General features: G+C 39.0%; 1 long non-coding RNA gene across 1 annotated transcript in view; it reads left to right on the plus strand.

The window, feature by feature from the left end:
- The first annotated feature begins 543 nt into the window (after window positions 1–543).
- The window catches only part of LOC146434437 (uncharacterized), a 127,925-nt gene continuing 109,599 nt past the window's right edge, over window positions 544–18,869 (plus strand). The window contains exons 1-3 of the long non-coding RNA XR_014853383.1: window positions 544–758; window positions 1,214–1,416; window positions 10,095–10,170. This is a non-coding gene — a long non-coding RNA (uncharacterized LOC146434437). The remainder of the gene's footprint in view (window positions 759–1,213; window positions 1,417–10,094; window positions 10,171–18,869) is intronic.

Genomic DNA, 18,869 nt, shown 5'->3' on the forward strand with positions numbered 1-18,869 from the left:
TGCTTACATTGCATATTGCTTATGAGCATCTCGAGTGCAGAGCAGGGCAGCAGAGCTGGTGCAAGGGCTGGAGTGTGGTGAGGAGCACCTGAGGGAGCTGGGGCTGTTCATCCAGAGCCTTTATCTTGATCTTTACGTTTCTCTGAAAGGCGGGCAGAGCCAGGCGAACGGCGGGCTCTCGTCCCAAATACCAAGAGACAAGACAAGAGGACACAGTCTTAAGGTGGACATGAGGGAGAACTTCTTCACAGAAAGGGTGATCAGACGTTGGATCGGGTTTCCCGGGGAGGCGGCAGCGCCACGGCCCCTGCAGGTGTTTAAGGAAAGACTGGACGTGGCAGCGGTGTTGGGGCACAGGGTGGTTGGACTCGCTGCCCTCGGCGGTCTTTTCCAGCCCAGCGGATGCCGTGATTCAGTGATTGTCACACACACAGAGCCACCATTCCCGGTGGGAGCACGGAGGGTCCCGGGGGCTCAGGGGGCAGGCCGGGCCGCGCGGCCCCTCAGCCCCTCAGCGGGCGGTCGGCATGGCAACGGCGCGGCCCTCATGAGGGGCTCGGCCTCGGCTCTGCGCGGGCAGCGAAGGGCGCCGCCTCACCCGCTCCGCTCCCTTCCCTCGGTACTCTTGGAAATCGCTTGAAATTGACCCGCTTTATGATGTGCTTTTTAAATGCTGAGCAGCCCTGAGCAGCTTCACCAGCGGGGTTTCTGCGCTGCGCAGCGCCCGCTAGGGGGAGCGGTTGCACTCCCGCCAGCCTGTAAAAATGCGTTTATTTACCCTCTCTGTGACATATCTGTAACAGCTCTTCAAACAGCGATAGTTACGGGTCTTTTGGTAATAGGAGAGTCATTGATGTATTTTTTACTAGGTGTAGTATGAATATATATACATTTTATATGCAAATTGTGTATAATATGTATAATATTAGGAAAAAGTTCTTCCCTGAGGGTGGTGAACCCTGGCACAGGCTGCCCAGAGAAACTGTGGCTGGAATTGTCCAAGGCCAGGCTGGGTGGGGCATGGAGCAGCCTGGCAGGTGTCCCTGCCCATGGCTGGGGTCGGAACTGGGTGATCTTTAGGGTCCCTTCCAACCTAGGCCACTCTGTCATAGTGTGGTAATGGAGGTTTAAGTCACATGTATGATTTTTTAAGGCATAAGAAATCCTTCCCATCCTCTACTCAGCTTCTACGAATTACCTTTTTTTTTTTCAGAAGTGACTTGAGTTCGGCTGGAATGTGACAGATGGAGCAGAGCTCCCAGACAAGCAGGAAGGGTCAGCAGAGGCGCTTGGGGATGCCAGAGGAGGTGGGATGAGGTTCTGGGACCAAAATGGATAAATCCTGTGCCAGATGGTGGAGGAAAAGCGTTGATAAAGAAAAGCTGATCAAGCAGCACAATCCAGATCAGTGCAGAGGTGAGAAAAAAATTAGATAGAAAGGTTTTTGAATGCTTTGCTCATGAAAGAAACAGCTGGGGTGCCTGAGTAAGAGAGAACTGTTGTGTGAAAGGCACCAGCTGGACAGGGATTTGCCATGGCACAGAACAATTCAGGTGAGCTCCTCACAGCTGTCCAGGCTTAACTCAGCTCAAGTGGACACCTAAACTGGAAACACTGAAGTGGCTGTTTTTAACTAAGTTGTGTGTCAAATAGTCCTCAGAGTTAACTCTTTCAACTAATTTTAAATAATCCTTAAACTAATCCTGCCAGCAGAATGTGGATAAAGGAGCTGGAAAAGGATCAGCAGACAACATCCCCAGTAGACAGCATTCTTAAGCAAAGTCCTCAAGATGTAATATTTAGCTGGGTACTACAGACTTCTTGTAAAATCTCCTGGATCAGCTTGCTCATGTTCTTTTCATTGTCTTCACTTCTGCATCATCTCTCCTGAATGATACTTTAGTAAATAAAAAATTGTATTTCACTATTTTCCCCCATGAGGCATAAGATGTCGTAGAATTAACAGCCATGCAAAAATGTTTAGCATCTTCTTTGTAGGATGAGGAGTCCTAAGAGTAGATAAAATCTACTGGACTTGTGATTTGTAGCATTCTTAATCCTAGGTTTGAGAAAGGCACCTGACAATGCTTGTACCTTGCTAAACTTTTGAAGCATGGAGTTACAAACACATTTAAAGGATTAAGTTACAGACTTTTTTTAAACTTCTCCAGAGAAAGAGCTTCAGAAAAGAACCTGTTACAGTAAATTTTACAGATTAACAGCTGCATTGAACATATTTTGGACATGTTTTTTCCAGGTTATGGTATAAGGAGCCCTTTTAGTGAGAACCCCTGGGGAATGTTGTTCTATTTCTTTATTATATGAAACACATGACAAACAGTTCCCTTTTGCAATTACAAAATTACATTATATGACACAAAATGTATCAATTTGCTCTTACAAACTGCCTTTTGAACAATTGCTGTTCTAGAGCTGGTCCAGTATTTACTCACTTTTTGTTCTGTTTGGCTTTACTGGCCTCGGAGTACAAATGTTCTTAACCCTCAGTCCCTTATAACATTCCAGAATTGGAAATGACTCTGCTTTATTTCCCATTAGAACAGATCAGCCTGTACTGATCTTTGCCAGCAGGGGCTTGAAAGCATATTCCTAGTATGGACACTCTCATGCTGTGTCTCAGAATCCACTTGTATGAAAAGTCTTTAGAAATAACTGTATGTAAAAGTAATAACTACTGTAGGTTTTTTCCTAATGTTTTTTGAGATGACACGTGCCTCTTAATTTGGTTTTTTGCATTTTAAGGCAATGACAGCTTCATCTTTAGTGTCAATGCACAAGAGCTTTTTGAACCCCTAGGATTTGTTGGCTGTATAAAAGGTACAGCTGGGTGGTGTCTTCTGTCTGTATTCATCTCTCTAAATTGTTACCATGAAGTGTCCAGATAACAGTGGATTATTTTGCCCACGTGGGATGCAATTTTGAATGCTCTGGGATCCCAGTCCTGAATTTCATTCTGAAATAAAAAGTAAAAAAAAAAGTCAGTTCCCACCTCTGTCGAAGGTCAAATCTCTATTTTCTGTATACTTGGGAAGTCTCTTGTTTCCAGAATTTAAGCCATGTGAAATAATACAGGAAAGGGAACTTTGCCCCTCTCTTGTCATCTTGTCAAGATTTACTAGGCCAGAGAGCAGAAAGATGACTTTTTTGCCTTGCTACTTTTATATATTGGTGTGTGATAGCTTTTTTTTTTTTTTTTTAGTACATCTCTATAGTAAACAAAATTTGAACAAAATATGAGCAAGGAGAAAACAGATATGTAGTCCTAAGATTTGTGAAATCTGCAAATTATGAAACTGGAAGATATAACTCCTGTCAGAGATAGTAACTTAGTGGTGAAAAAAAACTAAGAATTGTAAGATTTAAAAACTAAGATGACCTTGTGGTAGACCAGGCCCAAAGAGAAGCTCATAATCCTAGTTCTTTTATAGGCTTCCCTGAGCAAAATAGTTCAGTGCCTCAGTTTTCTCTCAGGAATGTTTCCTTTCTCCTCTTGCCTGCCTTGTCTGCTAGACTGATCACCCCTTTCAGGAAAGGGCAGTTCAGGGCTCTCAGTGACACAGTGGAGTTCTGATCAGCTGCTTTCTGCTTTATAACAGTCATTAAGCAGTGGTTTGGGCTTTGGATTTGTCCAATAGGACACTGATTTCTGTGAGCTCCTGAAACTGAGCAATAGTTTCTGAGTAAAGCCACATGGGTACAGCTCTCTGGCAGACATCAGCCAGCTGCATTCTTTCCACATAATTTCAAAAGCTATAAATAAAAGGAAAAAACCCAACAAAGACCCCATATCAGAAAAACACTTCTCCTTTTCCTTTGTACCGGAAATATGAAGCTTGGAGTGTGACAGATACCTGGAACAGAGCACAGCATTGATAAATTGGGGCAGATCTGCAGTGGAACATTGTGTGTTCAGTCCCACTAATAAACTTGCCTGGATATAATTTTAAAATAGATTTTTAAATAATATGGAAAATAATATTTTATCTTGCTTACATTCTTATATTGACACCATCAGAATAATCTCCAGTGTGATGTCATGACTCCTAAATGATTTAACCATTGTTTAAGAGGATGAGTGTTCTGAGTGTGAAACACAAGGGTTTATTATGTACTGTGTATTAATGGTGCTATAGGGGCAACAAAAAACTAAAATAAATTAAAATATTTTCTGTGAAAAGATTGTGAAGTGCTTCTGTTTCTGATGCTTCACCTGACATCTGTAGATTTGGTTGGGTTTTTTTTCAGTTACCTAAATTGAGGAATAGTAATTACACTTTTTTTTTTCCTCCCCCTTTTATTCAACTCCAGTTGTAACAACTTTACTTTGCTGCAGTTCACCTAGAAGGCTTTGCAGATAAACAAAACCCCCAAATGAACTCTTTAGTGGGAAAAGTTGTGTATAATGTTTTATACAGTATGTGACCATTAAAACTTGGCTTCAGAAAAGGACCAGAGAAATAATCACTAAGAGAGGTTTATTTTGGCACTGTAAAATGAAGCGGTCTTGATATGACTGACTACTGAGTGATGTGTACTTGAGTTTAATGAGTGGTGTACAGGTCTTCCTCTCCACTTTTACTTCAGTTCAGTTTGTACAAATGACATTGTCTAGCAGGGACTCAGATTTGCAAAAGTGTGTTTTTAACGACATTTCAAAAAGATTAGTCCTGACAGGTTTTTTACATATATTTCCTATGGGGGGCCAACTCTTCCAGTCCATTTCCTTCAGTGATATCTGGAGAGGATCTGATAAGCTTTATACTGCTTTTCACAGTTCAAAGGGCATTGTCTTCCCCTTCACTCCAGCTGACAACAACAAAGTCAGACATATGTTATCACCATCACGCAGGAAGCTGTGAGGCTGCTTGTGTTCAGCAGAGTACAAATGCAGGAAGAGCGTCAGGTTGGTTAAAAGCTGAGGGAGCCCTGCTAAGGTAGTATAGAGCTAATAGTGCTGCAACCTAGCAATCCCATTCTGTATGCTGGGGATGTTTCACTTCAAGGAAGGGTGGTTATCTATTGCTGATTGGTTTAATATTGTTATAACTTAACTACAGGTATCAATTTAAAACCATTTACAGGTGGGATCATTTCCTGAGATGGGGCTGCACTGCCTTAGAAGAATAATTGCTTAGTTAGTAAAGAGCAAAGATGCAGTAGGATTAAGTGGTAAAGAATTGCACATGAAGCTCATCTGATCAGACACAATCTCACACTGTCAATTAAAAAACAGGATGTGATGTACCTTACGTTTTTTCTGGATTTCCTCATTTTAACATACAGTGTGTCAAGATTAAAATGATGTATGATATATTAGCAAGCTCATCTAGTTGAAATGCTGTGGGTCATGGCAGCATAGTGTTGGGAGAAGTGCATTTTCCACCTCTCTGTATTTTTGGAATGTGAAACGTGGCTTAATAGAAGGTTTATGTTTCAGCACTGATAGCCAGAATTTTGGAACCACATTCATTAGTGCTAAATGTGGATCTATTTGCAGCTACTCTTCTGCTTCCGGTACATTGTTTACTGCTTCAGGAAAGTCTTCCCAATACATTATATTAGTTCCTATCCTCTGGCTTTGGCTCAGCACTGGACAAATCAGGTCAGCACACTGAGTTCCAGCCTGTGTCTCTAAGGACCAGTTCAAACTCTGCTATGATGTACTGCCTCTACCTGGAATTCCTAGGCCACACCATAAATAACATACAGAGATATTTGTGGGAATAGAGTACTGCAGAAGTAGAGTTACATGGACTGCTTGTCCATGCCTTCAGGGGTCACGAGTGGGGTCTTTGCTCTGGTGACAGTGCCAGTGAGTGCAGCACTACAGCAGGGAGCTGTCTCACTGCAACTTGTCCCATCTCTCTGCTTGTTGTGTCTTTATTTTCACATCATCAGTGGCTATGCCAAGAGTTTAATATACTTTCAGAATGGCCTTAAAATGGTTTGCTGCCTCTATTGAGATCACTAGATTACTTTAAATGAGAAATTGTCACCTGAGCTTTTTCCATTCAGAAGTGTAGATCCTGCCTCCAGTGCCCATGGCCTGCCACCATGGAGTGCTGTGTGGATGGGAACATCAAACAGCTGTTAAAGTCTGGTGAAGAGGTGTGATAGATGAGTAAGTGGGATCATGTTGTGACTCAGACAAAAACTTCTGCATTCCTAACCTGCCTGTATATCTAGCGTGGGACACCTGGAGTGAGAAATGGTGTATTCACAGCAACAGAAGCTCAGAGACACTGCTGGTAAAGCTTTTCATCTCACACAAGGGATGGCAGTAGCTGAGCTCAGAGGTTGTTCCTAAAGACTACTGGCATTAAGCACTGCTTTAGGTCACTGCTCTGAGGTGGAAAATAAGGGTAACAATAACACTTGAGCTTTCAATCCTGAAATAGACCATCATGGCAAGTAACCCTTGCTGTTCCACTATAGAGTTGCTGCTGTGAATATAAACTGGCCATTGTCACATCCTGCTATAATCCTGCTGATCTCTTCTGTTTTACTCAAAAGTGAAAGAGCTTGAATGATTTCACATTATTTTATATTACAACTTTATTTGCAGACTTTGTGTATGTGTAAATGTCTGAGTTTCCAACACATCAGAAAAGTTTGTCAGGATTTGGCTGGGGGAAAAAATGGGAGAGAAAGTGGATTGTTAATAGATAAAATATTATCTACCAGCTGGAAAACAGATTGTATGACCACATGACATTACAGAGCTCAAGGCTGTGTAGACACAATGAGTAGGTATGTACCTGTACAAGTGACAAGCATGGCTACCGGTAGGGGCAAGGGCAGGCTACAGAGCAAAAGATAGGATATTAAATGAAAAATTAAACAGCACTTATAGTTTTAGCCAAGAGTATGGCCATGTCATTACACATCTGCTTTAAACTTGACTTAAAACAATACATTTTTCCATTATTTCAAACTGAATTATCCATCGCTGCAGCAATCTGTACGTTGTTCTTGGCATCCCTTCGTGTTAACTAAAATCCAAGTGCTGAAAAACCTCTGCTTGCTGATAGAGTAAAAGATAAAAGATGTTAGTGAGGAAATGCCCAGAATTAGACAGATGGTGAAACTAGAGAAACAAGAGATGAGGCTGAGGGAAACCTTTTATTGAATTGCCATTTAAATTGCCTATTCAGAGCAGATGGCCCACAGAGAATAGATACTTAGAGGATTATGCTTGTGGTTCTATAGGAGATGTGAGAGGTATTATTTTTCTTCTGCCATCTTTGAAATTTTTTTATGTGCTCAGTCTTTTGAGCAAAGCCAGTCAATGGACTAATTTGAGTTGAACTGCTGAGACCTGGTAATTTAGTTTAGATAAGGTCTGAGGTGAATAGTTAGCCTGTTTGTATGTGCAACCGATCATCTTAATTAATCTGAAGGTTTTGATCTTTGTCTGTCTGCAGTTCACACAAATGGCATTAAAAATTCCAGTTCTGGTATTCTAGAAGACTGATTCTTAGCAGTTCTCTTCAAAGTTCTGTGCAGCTTAATACAGATCTCTGTAGTCTCCAGTGAAACTCTGCACTGTATATACATGCAAACTGGAGCTCCTGAGATGCTCTGAACTAAAAAAGGTTTTCAAACACATCTGATGACTGCACTTTCCTTACTATACATTTTGGAAATAACTAAAAGTGTTACCTATGTTAAGATAGAGAGGATTGTGACTACAGGAAACCAAGCTATTTCGTTCCAGCCTCACAATCTTTCTAAAGGAATTTTATTTGGATGGAAACAGTTTCAAATTGTGCAGTATCACGCTATGAAACTGTGCTTGTCTTCTGCTCGTTTGTCACAAGAGGGGGCTGGAGTTCTTTGCAATGTCTAAAGGCTGATCTGTTTTAACCAGGAGAGCCTGTTCTGGTTGGTTAGTTGATCTTACTTTTTGTGAGGATAAAGGAAGTCCATCTCATATGGATTTTTTGTTGGATTGTACTATTTGTCAAGAATAGACTCAAAGATTATTGAAAAGCTTAAATTAAAAAAAATGGCAATTGGTAAGAGACCAATTGTTCTATTCTGGTTTTTATTTTGAAATAAAATATGAAATTTTATGTGAAATGCATAATTGCAAAAATAATGATGTAAAAAGAATTCTTGGGCGTGGTCACACTATCTGGCAGTGAAATTCATAGAATAGAGGAGATGTGAAAAAATCTCTTTGAGAAACTTTATTTGTTTAGGGACTCACCATGAGGTAAATCCAAGCCATGAGCTATCCAAGTTAAAGTAAATGAAATAATGATGCTTTGTCCACCTGAGACACTATCCCTGTTTTTATTGGTATTTTTAGGATGTCAGCATCCTTTTTAAAGGCTCTCTCCTTGCTTTGTAATGGAGTGACAAATATCACTGCCCTCTTTTGGAATTCTAACTGTGAGCAGGTTTTGGAAAAAGTAATAGTAGAACACTAGATCCAATCTTATTTAGTGGATAATCTCTAAAGAATCTGACTGTTCAGTGGATTCTATAAATCCTTGGCTCATTCATTCACCTTTTAGCATGCAGACCTGGAAGGAGGAGTGCATTTCATCACACACAGACAGTGCTATGAGAATAGCTATATCCCCATTTTTCATAATGGAATAGGACAATGTGACTGAAGAGGTGGTGTCTTTCATGTCTAATGAATAAAAAGTTTGGAAGGGTCTATCCTGCAGCTTTAGAGGAGAATAAAACCTGTCTAAAATGGTCAATGATTGCAAAGTCTTTGTTTTGATCAGTTATGAGTTATTATGATGCAAGAAAGGTAACGTAGAAGTCTTGTCTCTGTCTGTGAGGAAGTCTAAGCCTTCTTCTTTCTATTTCTGGGAAGAATTTAGTAATTTTTCTTTGAAATATTTTTTATATGCCCTTAGTTCTTAGAAAAAACTCCTCTCATTCATATCTACATTAGCCACATCCTGAGTTTCTATTGTGTTGTATTAAATGCCTGTAAACATCATGAGGGTTGGACCTTACTCTAGAAAATCTCACCCTGCAGCAATAAACTGATTTAATATCTTTATCTTACACATCTGGCAGCAATTCAAGTGTTTTAAAACACCAGCAATGCTCCTGGAAGATCTCTGTACACAGCTGAGTGGCTTTGTGGGGTGGAGGCAGTGGCTTTTTCATTTTATGCCTTAATGTTTTCTGTGTCTGAGAATATTTATTGTTTGAGTTTTCTTAGAACTGAAACAATAGAATACAAAAAATGCAATATTTTTAGGAGAGAAATGATTTTCAAGGTAGCAGCACATATACTTGGAGAAACACTACTTTACTGAATGCAAAATGAGGAAGAGTTATTTTTAAACACTGTTAACACACATGAAAGCATATAGGCAGAAGGCTGTATGCATCTCTTGTGAGGAACCGCATAACAGAGGCCCATTTTTTGTTCCTGGAAAAGAGCACAACTTTTCCTTTTCTTTGTTTAGTTCATTTTGATATTTGTTGAAAATTGCAACCAAAGAAGGGAAAAAAGACAAAGAGGGGGGGAAAAAAAGGAAAAAAAATGAGAGAGAAAGAAAAGAATAACAGGAGAAAATCTCTTGGGCATTGCACTGGTAAATAAAATAGCTCACACTTAAGTGGGTTTTGTCTTAGAATTACTGAAGAATTGCAGAGAGATCATATCCTCACTCTTTTCTGCTGTTGTTATTGAGTACAGCAGAGTTCACAAATCAAATGTAGGGCACCATAAAAGTTTGCCACAAGGCGAGCTACAATTTGCTTTGTATTTACTCTTGGGAACTTTGAACAAAGGTCAGCACTAGTTTTATTACCCCTCCCATTTATATTTTCCCACACTTTTCTCTTTCCCACAACTGAAGGAGTTTTTCTAGTGCTCATTTATGTCCGTCATGTTATTTCATATTTGAAATGTGACACATTTATAACTGGAGTTTTATGAGATATTGTCATTATTTCTGTCATGTTGCTGTCAGTAAAATGAGGACTCTTTCTCCTCTGCTTGTTTTCAAGTCAGAAATGCTTTTTCTTTCATTTGCAATTGATTCTTCAGTGTAGAATATTTAAAAAAAATTTTCCCTTTCTTTTTCCAACAGTGTTTTTTATTTAGAACAGAGGCTGGACATGAAGATTTTCTTCAGCACTACTTGATTATGACCAAGAATTCAAAATGTAAGTGCAGGCACTGGCTGTCCACCATGAATTGTAGACTACACCCCATTTACCTCCTTTGAGCCTGTTTGTGCTGACCTTGGTCCATGGCTGAAAGATGTGAAGAAGGCTGAAAAGCCCTTATTATTTTGGTGGGGATTATTGCTGCTAAAAACAAGATCAATGGGGACAGAAAGAAAAATGTATTTTTTAGATTTTTGTTTTTAATTTCCCTTTGAAGCATAAGGTAGAGTTTTTGTGTCTTCACTAAGAAATTCCTAGTTCTTTGTTATATGTGATAGAGTTTCAAATTGATACAGGTTTTAAAAACAGCTGGCAACAGAGAAGATTCTTGTAGGTCATGGTCTTCCCATCATAAACTCTTTGCACTGCTCTTCAGCTGTTCAAATGAACATACCTCTGCTTCTTGCCTTCCTGCTGAGAAATCAGCACATAAGCCCAAAGAAACAGGTGGTGTACTGCACTACCAAGCAGAATAGCATTTGGTTTGGAAGACCTTTCTTCTGATGCTGTTAGTTTACTTATTGTCTTCAGTATTAAAGATATCAACTTTTAAAAAACTTCAAAGGATATAAGTTAACAGGGAAACTTACTAGGTTTGTATATCTTTTTAGACAATTGTATATTTGTCTGATGATATTGGCCTTGCTTTGAGCAGGAGGTTGGCCTGCAAAACACCCGTAAGTTCCTTCCAGCTTGAATGACTTTATTATTCAGTGCTGGTGACAGTTACTGCGTGATACGAGTAATCCCTTTATCCTAGAAAGGTAAGCCTGATAAAACACCAAATGGGTCTATCAACTGTTGCTCCTGTTTTGTAGTTGTTTTCATGTTGTCTTTTTGTGGTCTGCAGACAGGCAGAGCTTTGCCTTGTGAAATCCTGTTTTTCTCAGGTGAAATTCATCTGCACTCTGAGCAATGAACCGAATACACTGATAGTGGCACAATTAAGTGTTCAGCTCTGGAATACCAAAATCCCATGACTTTACATTGACACCAAAGCAATATTACCCTGTGATTTTGAATATCCTGTTGGAAGAACAATCTAAGGTGCTCTGGAATATAATATTAATATCTCCTAAAATATAAATTGCACAGATGAGGCTGTGTATTTGGGAAAGCCCATTTAAAGAGTGCACAGAAAAATGCTAAGTTTTCTGAGATGTGCAGAGTTAGCTGCTAACTCAATTTGTAGCTCAACTCATTGTTGACTCTTGGTCAATAATGGATATTCTCTCATATGCAAGACATCAGACAAAACAAAGCAAGTTTTATTGCATCCTGTTCTGGTCAGTAAACTTCTTTGCTCATTCTCAGCACAGCTAAGATGCCATTATAATAGCTTCAATACTTTACATTCAGAAGGATGGGTAAAAATAACCTTTGTAACATATTTTAGTTCTAAAATGAAAAAAGAAAAATCAGCAAGCAAAGCTGTCTTTTGTTAGCCTGAAGCTGTTTAGATCACTATTCTTCTGACAGCCAAAAGTAATGAAAAAAAATGGTTTAATCTTCTCTGTGAAAAATGTCATAGAAATTGGACACTTCAGGTTTGGGGATTTTTTTTGGGGGAAAAGAAATCAATCAAGTCTTCTCTGCTGAAACTCCCAAATGTTTATGATAACAAAAATTTATATTCTCTGAAAAAGAGCACTTAATAAAAATTTCCTGATCAGCTTTAGTTTTAGTTATTTTATTTGATAATGATTGTATTACTACAAAAGGATTCTCTAGGAAAAGAACAGGATGTTCATTACTGATTTGTCTGCTGGCATTTATTAGCTGTGGGAAAATCACCTTTTGGCAGTTTTATTTTGCAAATGTAATTCCAGTAGCATAAAGATTGTAAGCACTGAGGTTTCTATAATTAAGGTTGCCTTTGTTTGCTCTTTATTGAATTAGTTATATTTTTCTATTATTAGGGTGGTATTTCCAGTATTGTGTTCCCATGGGAAATTTTATTTATCAAGCCTCATCTGATCTCTTGTTATGAAAACGTATACCCAACTCTTTGCTAAGCTAGCTGATTAGTTAGTATCAAATATCACCATCTGTTCTTATTATCTGACAGCAATGCAGATGATCAGGCGAGAGGTGCCTTAGCGCCGGTGTGAGTTTAAAGTTCAGATGTTAGATACACTGGCAGAAACCACATCTTCCTTCCTACCATAGAATTTGGGTGAGAAAAGGATTAGAGGTGCTGCTTCTGTGCTGTGTTCCTGTTTCTTTGGGAAGGCACACCCTCAGAATGTGGGAATTGAGTGTCTTTCTCCTGAGTGCAGACTTGAGTGCTGTGATTATCTTTATTTCATTTATAGACCAGTTTGCTTGCAGCAAACGTGCTGCGTGGATACTGTGAGCCATAGGGAGAATGGAGTTAAAATCTGAGGGAGGAGCCTCTGCTGCTGCTCAGATTCCCTTTTACTTGGCAGCTGAGCTTTGTATGGTGCTATAAATCAGGTAGCCATAAAAAGAAAAATCGTCACAGAAGGAAGTGGAATATGATAAACTTCTGTTTACAGCCCAAGTGACTTCCTTTCGAGCTCTCCTCTTTTAGGAAACGGAAATATCACCTTAAGCTATTTGGTGAATTAATGTCTATTGAATCTATTCAATACATATTCGTTCCTGTTGTGATGGAGAATAGACACTTTAATTGGGGACTCAGGGGCTCTGTGCTGGGCACTGTCCAAATGCACATTGAAAAGACTGAGTTGACTCTAAAGGCTTTACATTTTAATATACCAGCCAGAGAAAGGAATGAGCTCTCTTTTCCCTCCCTCCTCCTCCAACTGTAGGATATTTGATGCATGTTTGTAAGTCTGGCTAGATGTTTTTCTTGATGGAGAGCCACACGATTACAGTATAACTATTCTGATTGTAAATGGATTTTCAGTAAAACTTGTATGTAGTTGCTCTGCTTCATTAAAATTCTAGAACCCCAAGACAGCTTTTAAATCAAAGCACAAAGCATTACATTGAAGGTGGGCTGTAATCTTCAGTTTGACCTTGTGCTGTCACTCAGTCTAAGATAAATTGATGCAGTGTGTTGATCAGGGAGATACAGCTCACCTGGTGACTGTCAGTGGTATTTCATGGTGTTATTGCAGAGTTTAGGAATGCTGCTCTTGGGTCCTGCATGCACTGTGCCATGCAGGGGAGCACACACTCCAAATGATTTGCCCTAAGTTAATAAGTTTAATCTACAGGTAAGAGAAAAAAGAACAGACAGATAGCGATGGAAAAGGAGTTAATAAATGGTCTAGATGACAGATCAAAAATACCCAGTAAAAGTACATTTGCTCCTGAACCCTAGAGTGCCTTTTATCCCATTTGCCCAGAAACAGAAAACTGGTAAACTTCAGTGTTTCAGTGGAACAAATGACTTACAATCACTGATTCAGTGATTTAAAATCCAATCATTGTACAGTTTCTCATGGCCAGCCAGCAGGAAGCTTGATGATTCCATGTGATTTCTTACAGGTTTAGGGCTCTCTGTTTAACTACAGTGGAAGGAATGAGTGGAGTTTTTATTGAATTTGCATCTTAGTCTTCAAATTATAGTCAGATCCCTGCCTAATGCTGTGAAAGGATGTAAGAAGTGTTCAATGTTTTAATCATGTTCTCTCTACAGAGAGTACAGGTTTTTTTCAGTCCTCCTGAGCTGCTGTGTCTGCCCCTGTAAATTGTGTGATTCTGACTAATAAAAACAAATCACATTTTCCTTTATTAATACTGCCCAGTGTTAGATGTGATAATAACATATACATCTTCATTTGTAGCTTGGATTTTGGAAATCCCCATAGACCAGTTTTGGAAGTGTCAAGAGACCAACCTGAAATGTGCCAGGAGAATTTCTAAAAAAAGCAAAGCAGCAAGAAAAAGAAATCAAAATAATGTCTTTAATTTTCCATGCCCTGCATTCTTAGAAAACAACTACTCTTTCACCTCTCTGGGAAAATCACTGTGTTATGATTTTGATATTTTGCAGCTACCATAGACTGAAAATAATTAAGGCTATAGTTAGTGACTCTCTCTGTTCCTGCCTCATCAGCCCCTGTTCCCCAGCTCTTCAGTGTTGAGTACCTATGTTGAGCTCACCTAGGGAGAACAGGTCTGAAAACTGAGAAATGAAATACATGCAGCCAGCTTTAGTGTCCATGCTCCTTGCTTTCCTTCCCAGTTTGTCAGAAGACTGTGACCTGTGCAGACTGGTTTGGATAGGGCTTGGTGCTTTTCTCCCTGTTGCTCCTCTAACTTTTGCCCTTGCCTGTGCATGGCCTGCTTTGACTTCAGATCAGTTTGTGATGCTGGCCCTACTTAGAGCAACACACTCTTCCAAAGCTAAGGTTCAAGAGATAATGTAAGATGGAAAAGTGTTCCCACGGGATTGTGCAGAAAGCATGCTTATAAATTTTGGGGATATGTTCCTTAATTCTTATCTTGGCTTTTTGAATAAATCTTGTACAGTTATGAGACTTCAGAGACATCAGAGTATAATCTCACAGGTCATGGTAACTTGAGATATCCGTAATAATAAAATGAATAGATCCTGTAGTTGCTTTCTCTGCTAGGTGGAATTTGTTTTTACTGTGGAAAGGTGGATCCATGGTGGCAGTTTACTGCGTCACTATTATGATTCTGTGGCCCTGGTGATTTTTTTCCTGATTATTCAAAAGATAAAATGTTAGGATGAAAGATCTGACATCAGAACTTCCCACGATAAGCAAAATTTCTTAATGCTGCACCTGTTAAAATATGTAATTGTGTTGCATTTAGTGGGACTAGACATGCTGACAGCCTGTTGTGCACTGAAGTGATTTACTGGAGGCTAGCCAATGTATTCTGTAGCTCACCTAATGAATCTATTATAGTGCTGTTACAGGTGAACAAATGTGGATAAAGAATAGGGAATTACAGATTGATGTAATGAGTATTTAGAAGATTAACCTTACCAAAATAATTCATCGACAAGACACTTTTTTTGACCATGATTTATCCTAATACTTTAATAGTTGTACAAAGTTGTTGGTTTATAACACATTGTCCCTGAGCATGGAGTACTACAGAGCTGATGCTATATAGTTAAGACTATTGATTAAATCCTTTGTGGTTCTTAATATCTAACATCAAGGTGATAATTGCTTCCTTCTCTGATTTTATTTGACTGTGTGGGATAATTTTATGCTAATGCCCTCTCCCTCCCAAAAGGGGTGTTGCTCACCTTGTTTTTGGTTTTGGTGGTCATCCTTCTTGTATAGCAAGGAGATCGTTCTGCTTATCTTGTCTGACAACTTCAGTGACTTGAAAGGCTGCTTCAAGTACTCACCCCCCTGTCCTTGCCTGTTTGGTGGCCACATTGATCACATATTTGTATAAAATACTTTTACATTATATAACAGATGAGAGACTGAATGAGTAAGTTATTATTAGAGTCAGTTTAATGTCTCTTCTGGGAACATGGAATGAAGAGTATTACAGAATATTCTTTTATTTTTTTATGATTGGCATAAGACATGATACAAAACTGGAATCTGGGTATTAGTCATGAGAGACACTTCAGAAGTTCTTTTCAGACTAAACGTTTATACAACCAAGCCCTGCAACCATTTAGATGAATATGCTTGAATCTCACAGAGTGAAAGGCAAATCTGAATGTTGCTCCATCTCCCTCAGAGACATTCGCCTTCCTTCCACGCATTTTCCTGGACAATTTTACACTTCACTCTAACACCAGCACCTGCTTGTTTCAGTGGTTTTTTTTTGCCCCAGCAACTACATCTGGCAGCAATTGTGTTAGGCTGCAGCAGACACAAGAGGAGGCTTCTGAATTTAGAAGAGCTTTCCTTGCTCAAACACTTGCTCCTGATGTTCAATCAGAAATCTTTATGGAAGTCAGTTGTACTATATGGACTTTGGTGTCTTTCTTATGAAGTTATTGCATTATACTTTCTAAGAGGTTCAAGGAACTTTTAAAGGTGATTTTAGAACAGGCTATTGATTGTCAACATACAGAAATTTCTAAACTGCATTTTTCATCATTTCTATGTGTGCATCTTTTTTTTACAGTAATTTTTATTCACAATTGCAGAAAATTGATCCAAACAGTTTTTGTTCATTAAGACTTTTCTTCATAATACCACATTTGAATTATAATACTAGACCTAAAAATTTGTAATATGATCATTTCTAGCAGCTCTTCATTTTAATATTTTTTCATTAGAGCTCTACCAGAAAGAAGACCCCATAAGGGCAATGCAAGTGGCATAAAAATGCACCAATTCCCATAAGAAGGGAAAAAAAAAAGAAGCAAAATTCCACTCACTGTTGTTGTTCAAGACCTACTACAGCAGCTTGAAAGCTGCCTCAAAGTCAGATAAGCAACAGTTCAGCTAATTGATTTGTGATGTGTATGATGCAATTCTTTTTCGCTGGCTGGTATGAATTTTCCTCAAGGCTAGATAATTCTACCAGACAGGCAAATGATTTCAGATTTTTTTTTCTTTGTGGTGTAAATAATATAGTTCCCTAAATTTGGACTGTTGTATATTATGACTATTAGATCTCACACAAGGTTAGGTTTTGGAGCCAGCATTTTATCTCCAGTAAGTACAAGCAAATGGAGTATCCCTGCTGCTGGAAAGTCACTTTGCATCTGTCAGCACATCTGTCCTGCACAGAACAGAGCTGCTGACACCACCCTTGCCTGCTCTTGTGTATTCCCTAGGCTGGTGCCTTTTTCTCTATTGGTCTTCAGCACATTGAAGTAAAAATGTTAAGGATGGCTGAAGAGGCAATAGAAGGGTTTTCACTGCATATCTTCCATAGTCTCAAACAAGTTTCTGTCTTTGAAAATAGTGAGTCATTTATCTTGGTTGTTGGTTCAAAATGATTGGGAAGAAAACCCCTATCTAACTTATGAAAGTCTGTTTCTTTTCTTGAAAAGAATGAGTAAGGCAGAGGAAACAACTGTGTCAGAAGATCAGCTTGTGTTGAGTTGTGTTATGAGTTTTGGTATGAATGGTGCTTGTTATGCCTGGGCTTGTGCAGTGACCTGTACACATGCCAAGCTGCCCCTCTGTCCCCTTCCCCCTACACTTGTTTACTGGTGCTGGCTCAGAACTGTACTCAGGGTTTATCTTGAAGGCTGTCCAGAGCCTTGAGCCAGCTGTTCATGCTTTCTGTGGGACTGTGGGAGTCCCTTGGAGTGTAAATGCTCTGGACTACTCACCAGGAGCCAGTGATGATCTGAGAAAGTGCTGGCTTCTGAGAAGAATTCTTTTGCTTTAGAAAGGTGCAGGAAGTCTTTATCCTGTGTTTCAAATGTTCTGTTTATCAGCAGCAGCAGAGTCCATCTGCTCCTGAGTCACATACAGTGCAACCTGTGTTGGATGAATGTAACTGAAAGACTTTGTTTCTGGTAGATCATTTTCCTTGACAATTTAGCTGCTAATATTTCAGATTCTTTGCTTAATGAGCCATGCAATTAATTATATCATTTATGTACAGTAGGTTTCTCTACCAATGTAAAGTTCAAACATTAATATCACTAAGTACCCAAATGTGTCCTTTTAATTCCTTGAAGTGCCCTATGAAATACATCTCTTACAACTTTAAGGAGAGCATATCTGTAGATTTCATTGACTTCAGATGATATCTATTCTCTCTTCAGCCTCCTTAGTACCTTCTCTTAAACTAGAAAGACAATATAAACTTTGAGGCATTTTCAAGAAGCCGTTAACAATTTATGTTAAAATAACACTTAGCATGTAGAATGGACAGTGAGTAATAACTATAGTTTCTCTAAACCAATACACAGGGAGTAAATTCTTCCTGTATTCTAGTTTATGAGTTTGATAAGCTTTAGGAATGGAATAAAAATGTTGTTCTCATTAGGTGTTGGTGGTTTTTAACAGTATCTGCTAAAACCTTTGTCTTATTTTTTCTAAGGGACCTGAAAATATACTCCCAGGAGATTCAAGCTTGGTTAATTAGACTTTGAAATAATCCAGATGCATGCACTGTTTTCTTAAGGTTCATTTTTTGGAAATATTTCAGGATCAAAAAAGGGGCACAGATTTTGTTTGCCCCTCTTTTCTACCCTGCATGTCTGGACACAGAGAACTGACTCACAGCTGATCCAAAGAAAATACCTGCACTGTATGTGAAATAATTGCAAATAGGGTTATAATCTTGTTCAGCTACTGCTCTTTGCCTGCTCTAAGGCAACTACTACTTCCATGTACTTGTGTTGGTCATAGAAATGGTTTGTTTGGTTGGTACTAAATGAAAAGTGGGTTCCCCCTATTCTTCCACAGCTTTTTTGATGCCCATTTGTGTTTGAAATTCAAAGCTACACATGCAAAGCCCTCACCAAGGATATCAGGTATATATTTATCTTACAACAGCCAATTTTAAATGTCACTGATAGAGAACTATGTAATATTATTTAGGTATATAGGTTTATACTTCTGTGGAAGCCAGTCAATGAAGAATTAGTCTTTGACCTAAATGACAGCCATCTACATTTTGTTTTTTCAGCAGTATGTTCTCCACCGCCTTCTCTTTTTTATTGTACTGAAGATAATGCCTAGCAGTTAACAGACTCAGAATATTTTAAAGGTTTTCTTCTAATTTTTCTAATTATCTTAATTTCTATAATAGCATCATGCTTTTCAAATGTGACTGTCAGTGGATGT

This window comes from Lichenostomus cassidix, chromosome 7 (genome assembly GCF_008360975.1).
Source record: "Lichenostomus cassidix isolate B80296 chromosome 7, HeHo_3.0, whole genome shotgun sequence".
Classification (NCBI taxonomy): domain Eukaryota; kingdom Metazoa; phylum Chordata; class Aves; order Passeriformes; family Meliphagidae; genus Lichenostomus; species Lichenostomus cassidix.